The sequence below is a fragment of the Macaca nemestrina genome, chromosome 8 (assembly GCF_043159975.1).
Source record: "Macaca nemestrina isolate mMacNem1 chromosome 8, mMacNem.hap1, whole genome shotgun sequence".
Taxonomy (NCBI): Eukaryota; Metazoa; Chordata; class Mammalia; order Primates; family Cercopithecidae; genus Macaca; species Macaca nemestrina.
The window spans coordinates 35,806,204-35,823,876 of NC_092132.1; the positions used below are offsets into that span (position 1 = coordinate 35,806,204).

General features: G+C 37.0%; 1 protein-coding gene across 4 annotated transcripts in view; it reads left to right on the forward strand.

Annotated features, from left to right (window-relative positions):
* Positions 1-17,673, forward strand: part of LOC105475969 (syntabulin) — a 116,721-nt gene that overhangs the window by 972 nt on the left and 98,076 nt on the right. The window lies entirely within an intron of this gene.

Here is a 17,673-nt window from a genome sequence, read left to right on the forward strand (position 1 = left end):
TTCTCGAAGGGCTGCATTGATGAGCTCAAAACCTCCTCATGGTGGGTGGTATCAACAGGTTTGGATTTAAAATAGAGGTAAATTCTACAGTCAGAGACCTGTAAGTATGTGGAAAAAGATTCTGAAAGAATCTTTTTAAATGAAAGAAGCTACTGCCGAAAATCGTTGCTTTTATCTTCCCCAGTGTCCAGCAGGTAGTGCTATCAAGGAAAACAGGAGACTCCACTGCTAGGTTCCTCTTGGGTCCTCTGGCCTTGACCCCAGAGCCTGTGCAGCAGAAGCAAAGGGCAGCTGTGACATCTGGATATCTCTTCTCAGAAAAGGGCCACATTTCAACCCTACAGATCAGAATCTTCAACTTAAAATTTCTGCCAGATCAGATTCTCAGTAGGCACATTTTAGGAATGTTTGCCTTTTCCTCCCCACAGGGTGCCCTTGGGGCAAAAGGAGTCAGGTATTCTTTACACCAAGTTTTCTCCACTTGTACATTTGGGAGAGCAGTAGCACCTGTCTCTGAGAGATGAGCCCAAGTGAAATCATTTTTTTTTATATGCTTCAGATTTTAGAGCAGCAATGTATTATCATAGAGCAGATTTGGGTCACTTAATTTATTTTACAATAGCACTATTTTAATGCAGAATATATTTAAAGTACACTGTTCAATTCATAATGATCTGTACGTATTTAAATAATACTTTATTCACTTGATTTGTATGTAATAGTCTTTACAGTGATCTCATAATTGAAACTAAATAATTGTATGCATTCTTAAATGCTGATGCACTGAACAAAAAACAAAAAATGAGTCCAAAATTTATTTTTACAGATGATCTACTGAGCCTTGCAGAGAGTAAGTGAGTAATTTAGCCAGTGGCACACTTAGAACCAGCTGTCTCCTAATAGTCATTTTTTTTTTTTTCATATTGTAGTAAGAGTAGGTAGAAGATATGTTCAAAAGAGTAATACTGCAAACTAGTGGTTGACAAGGTTTGGAGACAGGATGAGGGTGAGAAGAGTGTGACACTAAAAGGGTAGCATGAAGGAGATCTTTGTGAGGATGGCATAGCTAGGTATCTTGATTTTGTGGTTACACAAGTCTACATATAAGATAAAATATCAGGCCTGGCGCGGTGGCTCACGCCTGTAATCCCAGAACTTTGGGAGGCTGAGAAGGACAGGTTACTTGAGTTCAGTAGTTTGAGACCAGCCTGGGCAACATGGTGGGACCCCATCTCCACTAAAAATACAAAATATAAAAAAAGTAGGTGGATATGGCAGTAGGTGCCTGTAGTTCCAGCTACCCAGGAGGATGCGGCAGGAGGATTGCTGGAGCCCAGGGTGCAGGGAGCTGTGATAGCACCACTGCACTCCAGCCTAGGTAACAGAGCAAGACTATGTATCAAAAATAAATTAATTAATTAAAGAAAAGAAAAAAATCATAGAGCTGTAAACAGACATTGCACCAATGTCAATTTCCTGACTTTGATATGATACTGTAGTTATATGATATAACCATTGGGGAAAACTGGGTGAGGGGTGCATAGGATCTCTCTCTACTATCTTTACAACTTCCTGTGAATCTATAAAAATTTCAAAATAAAGAAATTTCCTTTACAGTCATTTTGTAAATATATCGAATTCCAACATTGGCCATTTTTCTGAATCTGAATGTATACAAAATATTGCATTTTACTATATATGCTATTTTAAGTAGGTAATACAAACTTAAAATACTTGTGGTACAAACTAACACCTGCACATAACTTTATCAATATTTAAAAGACCATACACACCATTAAGATGTAACTAATCATGCTAGAGTATCAAATAGCATCTTGGCAATAGATATTAATTTCAGTTTAGTTAATTTCTGTTTATTTAAAATTTTGGAAAACAAAGAGAAAGTGTTTATTTAAATAGTACTTGTGTGAAAATAACAGCTGGTGTTTTTCTTTTCTTCTCTCTCTTTTTTTTTTTTTTTTTGTCTGTGTAAAAATACTGAGGTTTTGAGTCTACAGTTGGTCTTTTCTCTTCTTCTTAGCAGGATATTTTCTGTGGTTCAGGTGACAGAACCCAGTGATATGACCAAGCAGACATGATAAAGCGGATAGGATAGAAAAAAAAGAACAAAACTGATGTTCATAAAGATCTCTCATTGAGAGAAATTATGAAAGTAAATTAAGTTATTTTAAATATCTGAACAGTCTTTTGTGGATGTTCAGAGCCACCGTCACCAACAGTAGGGTGTTTTTTCTTTGGGGTTGGCCACCAATGGCAGAAGTCCCAGAATATCTAAATGTATCCCCAAAGGAAGCAGGGAACTAAAGCTTCCGTGGTCTTGTAGACTGACAGCAGGTGCTGGCAAAGGAAAGAAAGGTTCCTGTGTACATACTTCTGACAAAAGAAATATTCTTTTGCATGGGAGAAGGCAGTATTTCCAGAACTTCAGTTTTTCTAGTATACTTCACAATTTTTATCATCTCTGAATATGAATCATACTACTATTTACTTATTCTTACTTAAATTAACGTATTATTTTTTACTCGGACTTTATCAAAGGAATAATGCCCACCTATGAAATACCATGTTTCATATGTTAGTTATATTTCTCCTAATGTGTACAAATAAATACATATTACAGCTTTACAAAAGACATCCATGAACCACCTAAAATTATCTGTGTACCACCTAACGTATCAGGAAACACTGTACAATGACACAACCTTGGGAGGTGCTCCAGGGCCTGATGATGAGGGAAAGCCTAGCTATATAGGGTAAGCAGAGAAAATATTAAATTAAAAATTTACCTCTAGATTATTTTTCCTATATGGTCTTGTGAATTGTCAAAATATAGTTAGAATTAGTACTTCCAGTGTTAGAACAATCCATTTAATTATTGGGAAGATCCATTTATCCTTATATTGAGAGTAGATGTGAACTCACCAAATTACCTCTACTGTATCTCTACTGTCACCCAACCAAACATTCTCTATAATAATTCCATGTGACACTTTGCCAGAAGCCTCATCAGAGTCCATATGCTCTGCCAATTCCAATCCTATCTGTAATAAGAAAAAAAAAATCTAGACTTGGTCCAAGTAATTCTTAGAAGCTGAGGATGATCTCTGTCACTTTTTTCTTTTCTAAGCACCCAGAAACCAACATTTTATTAACTTGTGCCAAAATATTGTCCAATGTTTCATTTCAGTCTCATCAATCAGGTTTTACTGGCTTTCCCTTCTCTCTGGTTTTTGAAAATCAGAACTATATGCTTGGCTTCTATATTTCTAATAACTTGGAATCTAATGTTCAGGGTTCTTCATAGACATTAACAGTGGTACCATAATTCCATTTGTATGAGATGGAATTGTAAAGCCCAGTTCATAACTTGTTAAATGTCTTAAGAGAAGCTAGTGACATGACTTGACCTGAGCTTTATTCTCTTTTGCCAAGTTTTATTTTTTCCTTTTTAGTTTGGAAATAATTTTTACTTGACTGAGAAGCAAAAGAGTCACTAGACAGTTATGTGTTCTCTTATTCATCAGTATTAAATGAACTGTAACAAGTAGTGAGTTTATACTTTTGCTTCTTACATAAAACATAAAGTGAATATTTTTCTATTTCTTATTATTTTTGTAAGTCATAGTTCAAAATTAGAGTTCAGTCTTCTTGAAACTGTGAACTGAAGATTTACCGTATCAAATGTTCTTGGGATCAGAACCTTAGATTATTCAGTTTTTTGCATTAATAGTAATGGTATTTATTATCATAATATTTAATTCAGCTTTTAAATTAACCAAACATCTTTATTTTATTTGAAAATGGTGGGATGTGAGAGAGATTACAAAATAAGAATATTCTGAATGATCTTCCAAGTAAAGATATGCAAATAGAATACAGAAAGAGAAAGAAGAAATTATATATTTCTCTGAAAAGAAGGAATTAAATATGAATTTAATCTCAGAAGAGTACATATTCTTATTCCCTAAAGAAAACTGTGAACTTTTGATGACCCAACTAAAGACAGTTTCCTGACTTAAAACCCTAAAAATCAATTTAGATTCAGCTTACTAACTGTGAGAGTTTTCTTCCCAAGGACAGAGCTGACATCTTTTGTAGTATAAATGAAGAATGGGTGGAAGGTAATATTAACCGGTTCTCTTCCTTCTTTCTTGATTTAACCTGTACCTGGAGAAACTCAATTCATAATTTCATCAATTTTGTACCATCAATACACACCAAATTAACTTTAAATGGTATGGAATGATAGTCTAAGTGAGTAGGAGCCATTAAACCTGATGACACTTAAATGCATTCATCACATTGATGTATGTGATGTATGTCTTTTAAAGGGCCATTATGTTTTTCTGTGAGAGAAGGGGTTTGAAAGTGTAAACTTTATATTACCTATATGAACATTCTTTAGTATCCATTTGGTTCTTAAAACATATTAAAATGGAAGGTGGCTATAATAAAGTTATTTTTAAATTTTAATCAAAGGTGAACATTTCCTGTAGCTCCCAAGAGTAAGGTTGTCGGGGGTGCTTTGTCCATGGTGCTGAAACGGGCTCTTCCTCAGTGACCTCACTACAGAATTAGGTACAGAAAGAAAAAAAAAAATGGCATTTCTTCCAGTTAATGACTTACAGGAATACAAATACTGACTTTAAAAATTATCTATTTTTATAATCAGCATGCAAAGAGAATTTGCAGACATTACTAGTTTGTATATTTGAGTGATGTGCTTGTAGGAGGAATTGACAAATATTTGTTCTTACCCTATTTGAAGTACAGCTTGGAAATTTTTATCACTTTACTCCTACAATTTCTTTATTCATTAAATTAATAATATTTAATAGTTGTCAATTTCTATTTGTTTTCTAAAAACTCTTCAGTTTGTAATTCTTAGTCCCATAGTATTGCTTTCTCTCTGACTTTTATTACAGTAGATACTTTGGGCATTTTTCATATAATTTTAAATAAGAAAAATTATGTCTCTTCAAATAATGAGCCATTATTTCCATTACCATTTATATGTTTGCAGAATACTTATTATCCACAACAAATTGTCAAGAAATACTTAATGCATATAATTGTGAGGATTATGAAGAATTTTTATACATGGTCTTTGCCCCTGAGAAACCTTAAATATAATAATTACTGCATTTGCATAAAAAATAAAATAATAACAACACAAAGCAGTGTATATTACTAGAATTTAAGATCATTGAGGGACTGGATCTGTTTGATTTTTTAATAGATTTATCTCAAGTATGTAACACAGTTCCTAACTCATAGTGAGTGCACAAAAAGTATTTGTTAAATGCTTTAGAACATTAGTGAATGAATATGTGCAAAAAGAGCTACAATTGATGGCACCAATCAGATGGTGTTGATTTACAGCTACCCACTTAAGATGGAGTATGCATTGTCTAATTATAATGTTACGGAAATTGATATACATTTATCTGTTTTCCTCCATGCATTAAATTATGAAAAGCAAAAATAAGTCTAACATGTTTTAGGTGTATTAAATGTTAGGTATGTTTTAAGTGTTTTACACATGCCCTTCACTTATTGGTCACTACAATTATTACAATTTCCTTATTACAAATGAGGAAAATTAAGAGACTGTCTTAAGTAACCCAGTCAGTAATTAGCAATTCAGAATAAAACTCAGCCTGTCTAATTCTGAGTTTTTAACTATTACTATGCCAAAACTCCAACCTATCCTTGAGCATTTAAGAGCTTTTATAATTTTCGTGCCATCATGTAAATTCTAGCCCTTTAGGAATCTTTCCCTTGATCTCTTTATGGAAGATCTGTTACCTAAGCAACCTTGCTTTTCTAATTAACAGTAAAGAAGTCACTTTTGTCCCTCTTTATAATAGCAAAAGGAAACTTTATTCATGGGAAAAAGCATAAAATCCCAGAACCAGAGCCATCCTTTGGGTTTATGTAGAAAGCAGAGGAAGAAAAATGACAGTGGGAAAAGAATAGATAGTCCTCTCTACCCTGTGCCCTAAGTTGGAAAGGTTTTGTAGGGACTCCACAAGTAGAGTGTTCTCCGCTACTTCTTTTTGAAGTGAAATAGCTGTGGCATGAGGTTTATCCAAAGACTTTTGAAACAATGTTCCAGACAGAGGCTTATTTTTCAGTTTCCAACAAGACCAATAACAAACACCCTGAGCGAGATTGATAATGTTTTATACAATAATATTAAACTTATGTACAGATGTTTAATAAGCCCAGTATATAATTTCCTCACAGTATTTCCTAGTCTGATATTTCCTATCTTTATGTCACATTTTTGAAATCAAAACTTTTAAATCCAGCATCTATTATTTAGCTGTCACCACTAATCATCACTGAAGTTTGTCCAGAAAACTTATCAATCATCTTGAATTTAACTCACTTATGATCACTTTTCATAAAGAAGTACAAAAAGAATAGATTTAGTAGCTTTGCTGTGTTAATCACATAAAATTCTTACCATTCTTAAATTTGCATCTGGACATCCAGCTTGAAACTTAAAAATGAAAGTTAACTAAGCCCAATAGTTCTGAAAACATTCCACGTACTGACAATACCTAAACACTTATTTTCCTTGTTGGAAAACACCAAAGACAACCTGATTTTCCTTGCTGAAATAATAATAAAGTTATGCATTAGGTGAAGTGTATTGGTTTATTCTCCCAGTAGTAATAAAGACATGTCTGAAACTGGGTAATTTATAAAGGAAAGAGGTTTAACTGACTCACAGTTCTGCATGGCTGGGGAGGCATCAGGAAACTTATAATCATAGTGGAAGAGGAGACAAACACACCCTTCTTCACATGGTGGCAGTAAGGAGAAGGGCAAAGCAAAAGGGGGGAAAGTTCCTTATAAAACCATCAGATCTTGTGAGAACACACTCACTATCATGAGAATGGTATGGAGGTAACTGCCCCCATGATTAAATTACCTCCTACTCGATAACTCCCATGACATGTTGAGATTATAGGAACTACAATTTAAGATAGGATATGAGCAGTTGACACAGACCCAAACCCTATCATTCTTCCCCTGACCCCTCCCGAATCTCATGTCCTCACATTTCAAATCACAATCATGACTTTCCAATAGTCCCCCAAAGTCTTAACTCATTCCAGCATTAACCCAAAAGTCCAAGTCCAAAGTCTCATCTGAAACAAAGCAAGTCCCTTCTGCCTATGAGCCTGCAAAATTAAAAGCAAGATAGTTATTTCCCAGATACAATGGGGGTCCAGGCATTGGACAAATAGACTCATTCCAAATGGGAGAAATTGGCAAAAACAAAGGGGTTACAGGTCCCATCCAAGTTCAAAATCCAATATGGCAGTCATTAAACCTTAAAGTTCCAAAATGCTCTCCTTTGACTTCTTGTCTCACATCCAGGTCATGTTGATGCAAGAGGTGAGCTCCCATGACCTTGGGCAGCTCTGCCCCTGTGGCTTTGCATGAGACAGCCCAACTCCTGGCTGCTTTCACAGCCTGGTGTTGTCTTTGGCTTTTCCAGGCACACAGTACAAGCTGTCAGTGGATCTACCATTCTGTGATCTGGAGGACAGTGGCCCTCCTCTCACAGTTCTACTAGGCAGTGCCCGCAACCCCACATTTTCCTGCCACACTGCCCTAACAGAGGTTTTCCATGAATGTTCCACCCCAGCAGCAAACCTCCATACATCCTCTGAAATCTATGTGGAGGTTCCCAAACCTCAGTTCTTGACTTCTGTGCACCCACAGGCTCAACACCATATGGAAACTGCCAAGGTTTGGGGCTTGCACCTTTTGAAGTCATGCCCAGAGCTGTGCCTTGACCCCTTTTAGCCATGGGTAGAACAGCTGGGATGCAGGACACCATGTCCTGAGGCTGAACACAGCAGGGGGGCCCTGGGCCTGGCCCACAAAACCATTTTTTCCTACTAGGTCTCTGGGTCTGTGATAGGAGGGACTGCTGCAAAGATCTCTGACATGCCCTGGAGATATTTTCCCCATTGTCTTGGTGATTAACATTGGGCTCCTTGTTACTTGTGCAAATTTCTGCAGCTGCCTTGAATATCTCCCCAGAAAATGGGTTTTTCTTTTCTATTGCATCATCAGGCTGCAAATTTTCCAAACTTTTATGCTCTGCTTCCCCTTGAATGCTTTGCCACTTAGAAATTTCTTCCACCAGATACCCTAAATCGTCACTCTCAAGTTCAAAGTTTCACAGATCTCTAGGGCAGGGACAAAAATCCCACCGGTCTCTTTGCTAAAACACAGGAAGCGTGACCTTTACTCTAGGCCCCAAAAAGTTTCTCATCTCCATCTGAAACCACCTCAGCCTGTACTTAATTGTCTATATCATTATCAGTATTTTGGCCAAAGCCATTCAACAAGTCTCTAGGAAGCTGCAAACTTTCCCACATCTTCCTGTCTTCTGAGCCCTCCAAGTCTCTAGGAAGTTTCAAACTTTCCCACATTTTCCTGTCTTCTTCTGAGTCCTCCAAACTGTTTTAACCTCTGCCTGCTATCAATTTCCAAAGTTACTTTCACATTTTCAGGTATCCTCATAGCAGCACCCCACTCCTAGTACCAATTTACTGTATTAGTCCATTCTCATGCTGCTAATAAAGACACACCTGGCACTAGGTAATTTATAAAGGAAAAAGGTTTAATTGACTCACAGTTTCAGATGGCTTGGGAAACCTCAGGAAACTTACAATCATGGTGGAAGGGGAAGTAAGCATGTCCTTCTTCACATAGCAGCAGTAAGAAGTGCCAAGCAAAAAGGGGAAAAGCCCCTTATGAAACTATCAGATTTCATGAGAACTCACTCAGTATCACAGGAACAGCATAGAAGTAACAGACACCATGATTCAATTACCTCCCACCAGGCCCCTCCCATGACATGTGTGGTTTATGGGAATTATAATTCAAGATGAGATTTGGGTGGGGACACAGCCAAACCATATCATGAAGTGACTGACATATTATTGATATACTTTCCAGTCCTGTATATATCAGTAAATATCTGGAGGCTTGTAAATTAAATGATTGCTTGCTCCAAAATAGTTTTTTCCCAGTTATTGAATTATGTATACTGTTATCCAACTATTGTATATAAAAAGAAGAAAATAAACTTCATAATTTATAAAGGCCCTAGGAGAAGGGATGAGATATCACATAAAACACCTTAAATTTCTTCTTAAAAATTTGAGATTACATAGCAATCCCTGCTTTACATTCCCTCTGTACAATAAAAAACAATATTAAACATAATTTGAAATTAAATTTTCCCTATACTTTAAAATATATCATGTTAACACATGAATAAATTGCACTGCTAGGTTTTCTTTTTCTCTTTATGTCCTTAACTTTTTCTCATTATTTTTCATCCTATTATACTAAGCTTAATCTATATTTCACTGCCCTAAGTAATTTCTTTCTCCTTTTATACTAACTGCTTTTATGTATTTTACTTAAAATTTTGCACGCCAAGAAGTAAGAGGTGAAAACATTCAGACACACACTCTTGACTTCCTTAATGGACATTCACAAGAAGTGAAACATTTCTTTTCCTAGTGTCTCTAATATATGTTACAAATGAGATCAGGTAACATTAATGTGACCACAAACTTCCAGTTGCTCAAATTTACACATTCTTCGTGTTGCTTGTTTTACTAGCGCACAAGGGAAATACTATCTTCTGGGACTTTTTTCCCTCCATCAGGATATTTAAGCTGGAAGCTTTGTCAGACTGCATCAGTGTTCCCTGAGTAAGCAGGAATGCAAACTGCAATTTTAGCATTAGCATTCTACTTAGAACAAAGGGAGGTGCCCGGAAGCAGTACACACTAATGCAGAGCTTTCTGGCTTCCCTTTAAAGAGTAGACAGAGCCCTTTGACTCTTGGACTTATTTAAACAAGTCTCCAGTCCTTGACTCCAGAACTGAAGCCTTATATATTTCTTTCTATTTGGCCGAGCCAGTAATTTTTGATCACTTCTTCTTCCCAAGAGGTAAGTTTGCTTGCTGTGGTAAGGGAGGGATATTTGTTTTGCTAAGGGGTTATATTCTTGTCAAAGATTTGTCATAAAAATATTAAGGAAGATGTGGTTAACTAAATCACATTTTGTAATGTTGCTGATATTCCAAATAAGCCTAGTTTTGGAGTTACAAATGATCGGGAGAAAATTTAAGTTTTCAAGAGAGCATTTAAATAGCAAAGAATTTGTATTGTCTGACTTATGATTCCTGCAAAGAAATTGTAAATCATGTATTATAAAATTATTCCTACTTTGTCATTAGTGTAGAAAGCTGTTTTCCTTTTATCAAACTGTACGAAACTAATTTCTGTGGGTTCTTCACTCTGAGTCTCTCTGATCTGATTGACTAGGAGAAAGCTGCTAACTAGAGTAGCATGCCGCCGTTCCTACACTTGGCAGGTTGAGACAGTAGTTGAGCAAAGGAGTTTAAATTAGTTTCTATTTAGAGTTTATTCCAGATTATATAATAATTTTGTACTGCAGGCTTTGCTCTAGAATGTAAGTGAAAATTAATGCTCTTGATCTAGAATCATTTTAAATTGAATTAATTTGAACGTGATATGCTAGTTGTTTTGTGGTTGTACAAATTGAATACATCTGTAGTATATAAGAGTTTATACATGTTCTCCTGGTTGGGAGCTTTCACAGGTTAGGGTTGAAGTGCCATCTCTGCTCTTAAGTAAATGTGTTGTATTATTTATTGCTAAACTATCAAGTGTGTACATTTTCAAAAATAGCTACCATGAAGGTAATGGTTTAGTTTACAACTTGGAGACTCTTGCAGGTGAAACTGGATTTAAATACAGCTATTTTTCTTATTGTCTCCAATACTATTTGGCATTAAGTGGGTACCAGTTAAACTCCCACCTCAGCAAAAGACAAAAGATTGTTTTCCAGTGCTCTAAAGGCAGTTTTATCTCTAGCAAGACTTATAATATTTTTTCAGTTCAGAAATCTATCCTGAAATGGTGGTAGTTACTGTTACTGTCAGAGTCATCTCATTCCTAATAACACAGGGAGCTGTCTTACTTGTGCTGTCCTTAATTCCTCACACCTAGCTGATGTCCCAAACCTCACCTTATTTGAGATCACTTAGGTGTAATAGCAAAGCAATTACATAAGAATAATGCCATTATTGTACGGACAAACTAAGAGCAATGTTTTCCAACCTAACCTTAACTGCACATTGGAAGATGTTACAGGAAAGGGGTCCTGATCCAGACTCCAAGGGAGAGTTTTTGGATCTTGCACAGGAAAGAATTCAAGGCGAATTCATAGAGTAAAATGAAAGCCAGTTTATTAGAGAAGTAAAGAAACAAAGGAATGGCTACTCCATAGGCAGAGCAGCAGCATGAGCTACTCATTGGCTATTTTTATGGCTATTTCTTGATTACATGCTAAACAAGGGGTAGATTATTCATGAGTTTTCTGGGAAAGGGGTGTGCAATTCCCAGAACTTAGGGTTCCTCCCCGTGTTTAGACCATATAGGATGACTTCCTTATATTGCCATGGCATTTGTAAACTGTTATGGCCCTGATAGGAGTGTGTTTTAGCATGCTAATGAATTATAATTAGCACATAATGAGCAGTAAGGATGACCAGAGGTCACTTTCATGGCCATCTTGGTTTTGGTGGGTTTAGACCAGTTTCTTTACCACATCCTGTTTAATCAGCAAGGTGTTTGTGACCTGTACTTTGTGCCAACCTCCATCTTGTGACTTAAAATGTCTAACCTCCTGGGAATACAGCCCAGTAGGTCTCAGTTCTATTTTACCCAGCCCCTGTTCAAGATGGAGTTGCTCTAGTTCAAACACCTCTGACAGAATCACATGGTGGGCTTCCTGCATCAGTATTTTTTAAAGGTCTTCTGGTAATTCTAAGATTTATCAAGGTTGAGAATCTCTGCCTTAGAAAGAATTGTCTTTCTTCATGATTTTAAAAGTTATTTGAAACTGCTCTTGCACCCCATCCCCAGACAGCAATATCAGGTAGTACATTATTTATCTACTTATAAGACAAAGTGAGAAGTGGGGTCTCAAGGTTAACCTAACAATCTTGAGTTACGGGATATGACATAAAATTCATAGGAGTGCAAATGTGATGCTTTATCTAAATGCTAATATACTTGAGGTAAACTCTGGAAAAGTAAACTTTAAAAGGGTGTGACTTTTAAAGTTTACTTTTACTTTTTTTTTTAACTTTAAATGTTACTTTTCCTTTTTTTTTCTTTTTCTTTTTTTTTTTTTTTTTTTTTTTTGAGGTGGAGTTTCACTCTTGTAGCCTAGGCTGGAGTGCAATGTCGTGATCTCGGCTCACCACAACCTCGGCCTCCTGGGTTCAAGAGATTCTCCTGCCTCAGCCTCCCAAATACCTGGGATTACAGGCATGCACCACCATGCCCAGCTAATTTTGTATTTTTAGTAGAGACTGGGTTTTTCCATGTTGGTCAGGGTGGTCTCGAACTCCTGACCTCAGGTAATCCACCCACCTCGGCCTGCCAAAGTGCTCAGATTACAGGCGTAAGCCACTGCTCCTGGACTTACTTTCCCATATCTAAATGTAATAAAGTTGTGCTTAAGTTATTCAGCAATGTTTATCACACTTACGTCTCTGAGACCCATCTTAGTCTGAAGTTTGGAAAACACCTACTCCAGCCAGTTTGCTCAGGTAGAAAAAGTGGCTCGAATACTGCATTTATAGGGTGCTGAAAGAATTGAAGATATAATGCATGATAAAATCTAGCATAGTACCTGACATACAGAAGGTATTTAATATGTTAGTTTTCAGCTTCCTCCCTCGGCTTATTAATTTTAACATTAAAGTGTCTCAGGATAACCTTAAGGCAATGAGTAGAGAAAAACTATTATTTCCCATATATTATGATGGTTCATCTGTTGTTTCTTAAAAAGGATTAATTCAAAGCTTTACCTGGAACATGAGGTATATTTTTTGCAATTTACTTCAAATAATTATAGAAATTCAAAGTCATTTAAAAATCATGCAGAAAGTGTAAAGTTTATTAATTTGTCTAAATGTTAAAGAAAAAGAAATAACTAAAATATGTCCTTATTTTGGTCATTGGTAAATATACTGCAGAGTGCATTTCAAATTATTTGAGTGTGTTCATATTTTTTAATTGAAAAGGTACCACAGGTTAACTTGTATGTATTACTTTTAAAGTACCTTAATTTTTTTTAGTTTTGTAAATGACTATTGTCACTTATTGGCACAAGTTCTTTAAAAGCCTCTCACAAATCTTAATACACGTGCATAACCCTCGCTTCTATCCAATAGACCAACTACAGATTTCTAACTCTTTTTTTCCTGTATCTTCCTTAACACACACACACACACACACACACACACACACACACACACACACACCCTGAAAGCCAGAGAGAGAAAAAAGAGAAATGGAGATTCAGAGACAGAGAGACAAAGAGCGAGCGAGAGATTTTTCCCACAACATATATTCCAAGATCTTAGCCAACGTAAGTGATCACAACGGACTACTGTGAAAGTAATCCAATAAATACCAAAGTATTTTAACAAGTAACAAATAACAAAGTGACACGTTCTTCATTATGCAGAAAATCCCATTCCCTTTTGGGTACCATGTCCATAGCTCAATTTATGAAGAAAATATTTAAGCTGTTTTTAATCATACAACTTCTGGACATTAGACTATGAATCCAATCCAGAAATTTCTAATACTTTTTCTATTCCAGTTGAATTCTCAATAATTTATATTTGTATACAAAAATCCTGATGCTATACTGTGAAATTGGAGTTAAGCAACTGCTATTTATAATGAAAACCTGGATTCCAAGTTGCTAGACTACAGTTAATTAAATGCACAGCAGCCTTAAAATGACTTACATTTGCTATATTCTTTCCAATAATGATAACCAACTACACGATAACTTAATTTAATAATGACAGTAAGTATTTTCCTGAGATAAGAATGCTTTTGATTTTTGCACATTGATTTTGTATCCTGAGACTTTGCTGAAGTTGCTTATCAGTTTAAGGAGATTTTGGGCTGAGATGATGGGGTTTTCTAAATATACAATCATGTCAACTGCAAACAGAGACAATTTGACTTTCTCTCTTCCTAGTTGAATACACTTTATTTCTTTCTCTCGCCTGATTGCCCTGGCCAAAATGTCCAACACTATGCTGAATAGGAGTGGTGAGAGAGGGCATCCTTGTCTTGTGCTGGTTTTCAAATGGAATGCTTCCAGCTTTTCCACATTCAGTATGATATTGGCTGCGGGTTTGTCATAAATAGCTCTTATTATTTTGAGATATATTCCATCAATACCTAGTTTGTTGTGAGTTTTTAGCATGAAGGGGTGTTGAATTTTATCGAAGGCCTTTTCTGCATCTGTTGAGATAATCACGTGGTTTTTGTCATGGGCTCTGTTTATGTGGTGGATTACGTTTATTGATTTGCATATGTTAAACCAGCCTTGCATCCCAGGGATGAAACTGACTTGATCATGGTGGATAAGCTTTTCGATGTGCTGCTGGATTCCGTTTGACAGTATTTTATTAAGGATTTTTGCATTGATGTTCATCAGGGATATTGGCCCGAAATTTTCTTTTTTGGTTGTGTCTCTGCCAGGTTTTGGTATCAGGATGATGCTGGCCTCATAAAATGAGGTTGGGAGGAGCCCCTCTTTTTCTGTTGTTTGGAATAATTTCAGAAGGAATGGTACCAGCTCCTCTTTGTACCTCTGGTAGAATTCAGCTGTGAATGCTTCTGGTCCTGGGCTTTTTTGTTGTTAGTTTTAGGCTATTAATTACTGCTTCAATTTCAGAACTTGCTATTGGTCTATTCAGGGATTCGAATTCTTTCTGGTTTAGTCTTGGGAGGGTGTATGTGTCCAGGAATTTATCCATTTCTTCTAGATTTTCTAGTTTATTTGCATAGAGGTGTTTATAGTATTCTCTGATGGCGGTCTGTAGTTCTGTGGGATCAGTGGTGATCCCCCTTTATCATTTTTATTGTGTCTATTTGATTTCTCTCTTTTCTTCTTTATTAGACTGGCAGAGGTCTACCTATTTTGTTAACCTTTTCAAAACACCAGCTCCTGAATTCATTGATTTTTTTGAAGGGTTTTTCTTGTCTCTATCTACTTCAGTTCTGCTCTGATCTTAGTTATTTCTTGCCTTCTGCTAGCTTTTGAATGTGTTTGGTCTTGCTTCTCTGGTTCTTTTCATTGTGATGTTAGGGTGTCAATTTTAGATCTGTCCTGCTTTCTCCTGTGGGCATTTAGTGCTATAAATTTCCCTCTACACACTGTTTTAGCTATGCCCCAGAGATTCTGATACATTGTGTCTTTGTTCTCATTGGTTTCAAAGAACTTATTTATTTCTGCCTTAATTTCGTTACCCAGTAGTCATCCAGGAGCAGGTTGTTCAGTTTTCATGTTTTCATATAGTTGTGCAGTTTTTAGTGAGTTTCCTAATCCTGAGATCTAATTTGATTGCACTGTGGTCTGAGAGACTGTTATGATTTTCATTATTTTGCATTTGCTGAGGAGTGTTTTACTTCCAATTACATGGTCAATTTTAGAATAAGTGTGATGTGGTGCTGAGAAGAATGTATATTCTGTTGATTTGGGGTGGAGAGTTCTGTAGATGTCTATTATGTCTGCTTGGTCCAGAGCTGAGTTCAAGTCCTGAATATCCTTGTTAATTTTCTGCCTCGTTGATCTGTATAATATTGAGAGTGGAGTGTTTAAAAGTCTCCCACTATTATTGTGTGGGAGTCTAAGTCTCTTTGTAGTTCTCTAAGAACTCGCTTTATTTTGCTCATTAGTTGATGCAGTTTCTTCATAGTGTTGATGGTCTTTACAATTTGGTATGTTTTTGTAGTGACTGGTACCGGTTTTTCCTTTCCATATTTAGTGCTTCCTTCAGGAGTTCTTGTAAGGCAGGCCTGGTGGTGACAAGAATGTCAGCATTTGCTTGTCTGTAAAGGCTTTTATTTATCCTTTGCTTATGAAGCTTAGTTTGGCTGGATATGAAATTCTGGGTTGAAAAATCTTTTCTTTAAGAATGTTGAATATTGACCCCCACTCTCTTCTGGCTTGTAGGGTTTCTGCAGGGAGATCCACTGTTAGTCTGATGGGTTTCCCTTTGTAAGTAACCTGACATTTCTCTCTGGCTCCCCTTAACATTTTTTTTTTTTTTCATTTCAACCTTGGTGAATCTGATGATTATGTGTCTTGGGGTTGCCCTTCTTGAGGAGTATCTTTGTGGTGTTCTCTGTATTTCTTGAATTTGAATGTTGGCCTGTCTTGCTAGGTTGGGGAAGTTCTCCTGGATAATATCCTGAAGAGTGTTTTACAACTTGGTTCCATTCTCTCCATCACTTTCAGATGCACCAATCAAAAGTAGGTTTGATCTTTTCACATAGTACCATTTTTCTTGGAGTCTTTGTTCATTCCTTTTCATTCTTTTTTCTCTAATCTTGTCTTCATGCTTTATTTCATTAAGTTGATCTTCAATCTCTGATATCTCTTCTTCTGCTATATCAGTTTGGCTATTTATACTTGTTTATGCTTCACAGAGTTCTTGTACTGTGTTTTTCAGCTCCGTTGGGTCATTCATGTTCTTCTCTAAACTGGTTATTCGAGTTAGCAATTCCTCTAACCCTTTTTCAAGGTTCTTAGCTTCCTTCAGTGGGTTAGAACATACTCCTTTAGCTCGGAGGAGTTTCTCATTACCAACCTTCTGAAGGCTATTTCTGTCAATTCATCAAACATATTCTCCATCCAGTTTTGTTCCCTTGCTGGTGAGGAGTTGTGATCCTTTGGAGAAGAAAAGACGATCTGGTTTTTTGAATTTTCAGCCTTTTTGCACTATTTTTTATTCATCTTGGTGGATTTATCTACCTTTGGTCTTTGATGTTGGTGACCCTTGGATGGTGTTTTTGTGTGGATGTTCTTTAAGTTGATGTTGATGCTATTTCTTTCTGTTAGTTTTTCTTCTAACAGTCAGGCCTCTCTGTTGCAGGTCTGCTGGAGTTTGCTGGAGGTCCACTCCAGAGTCTGTTTGCCTGGGTATCACCAGCAGAGGCTGCAGAACAGCAAAGATTGCTACCTGTTCCTTCCCCTGGAAGTTTCATCCTAGAGGGGCACCCACCAAATGCCAGCCAGAGCTCTCCTTTATGAGGTGTCTGTCGGCCCCTGCTGGGACGTGTCTCCCAGTCAGGAGGCTTGGGGGTCAGGAACCCACTTGAGGAGGCAGTCTGTCCCTTAGCAGAGCTCGAGTACTGTGCTGGGAGATCCACTGCTCTCTTCAGAGCCAGCAGGCAGGAACGTTTAAGTCTGCTGAAGCTGTGCCCACAGCCGCCCCTTCCCCCAGGTGCTTTGTCCCAGGGAGTTGGGAGTTTCATCTATAAGCCCCTGACTGGGGCTGCTGCCTTTCTTTCAGAGATACCCTTTCCAGAGAGGAGGAATCTAGAGAGGCAGTCTGGCTACAGCAGCTCTGTGGTGCTGTGGTGAGTCCCACCCAGTCCAAACTTCCCAGTGGCTTTGTTTACACTGTGTGGAGAAAACCACCTACTCAAGCCTCAGTAAGGGCAGACGCCCCTCCCCTCACCAAGCTGGAG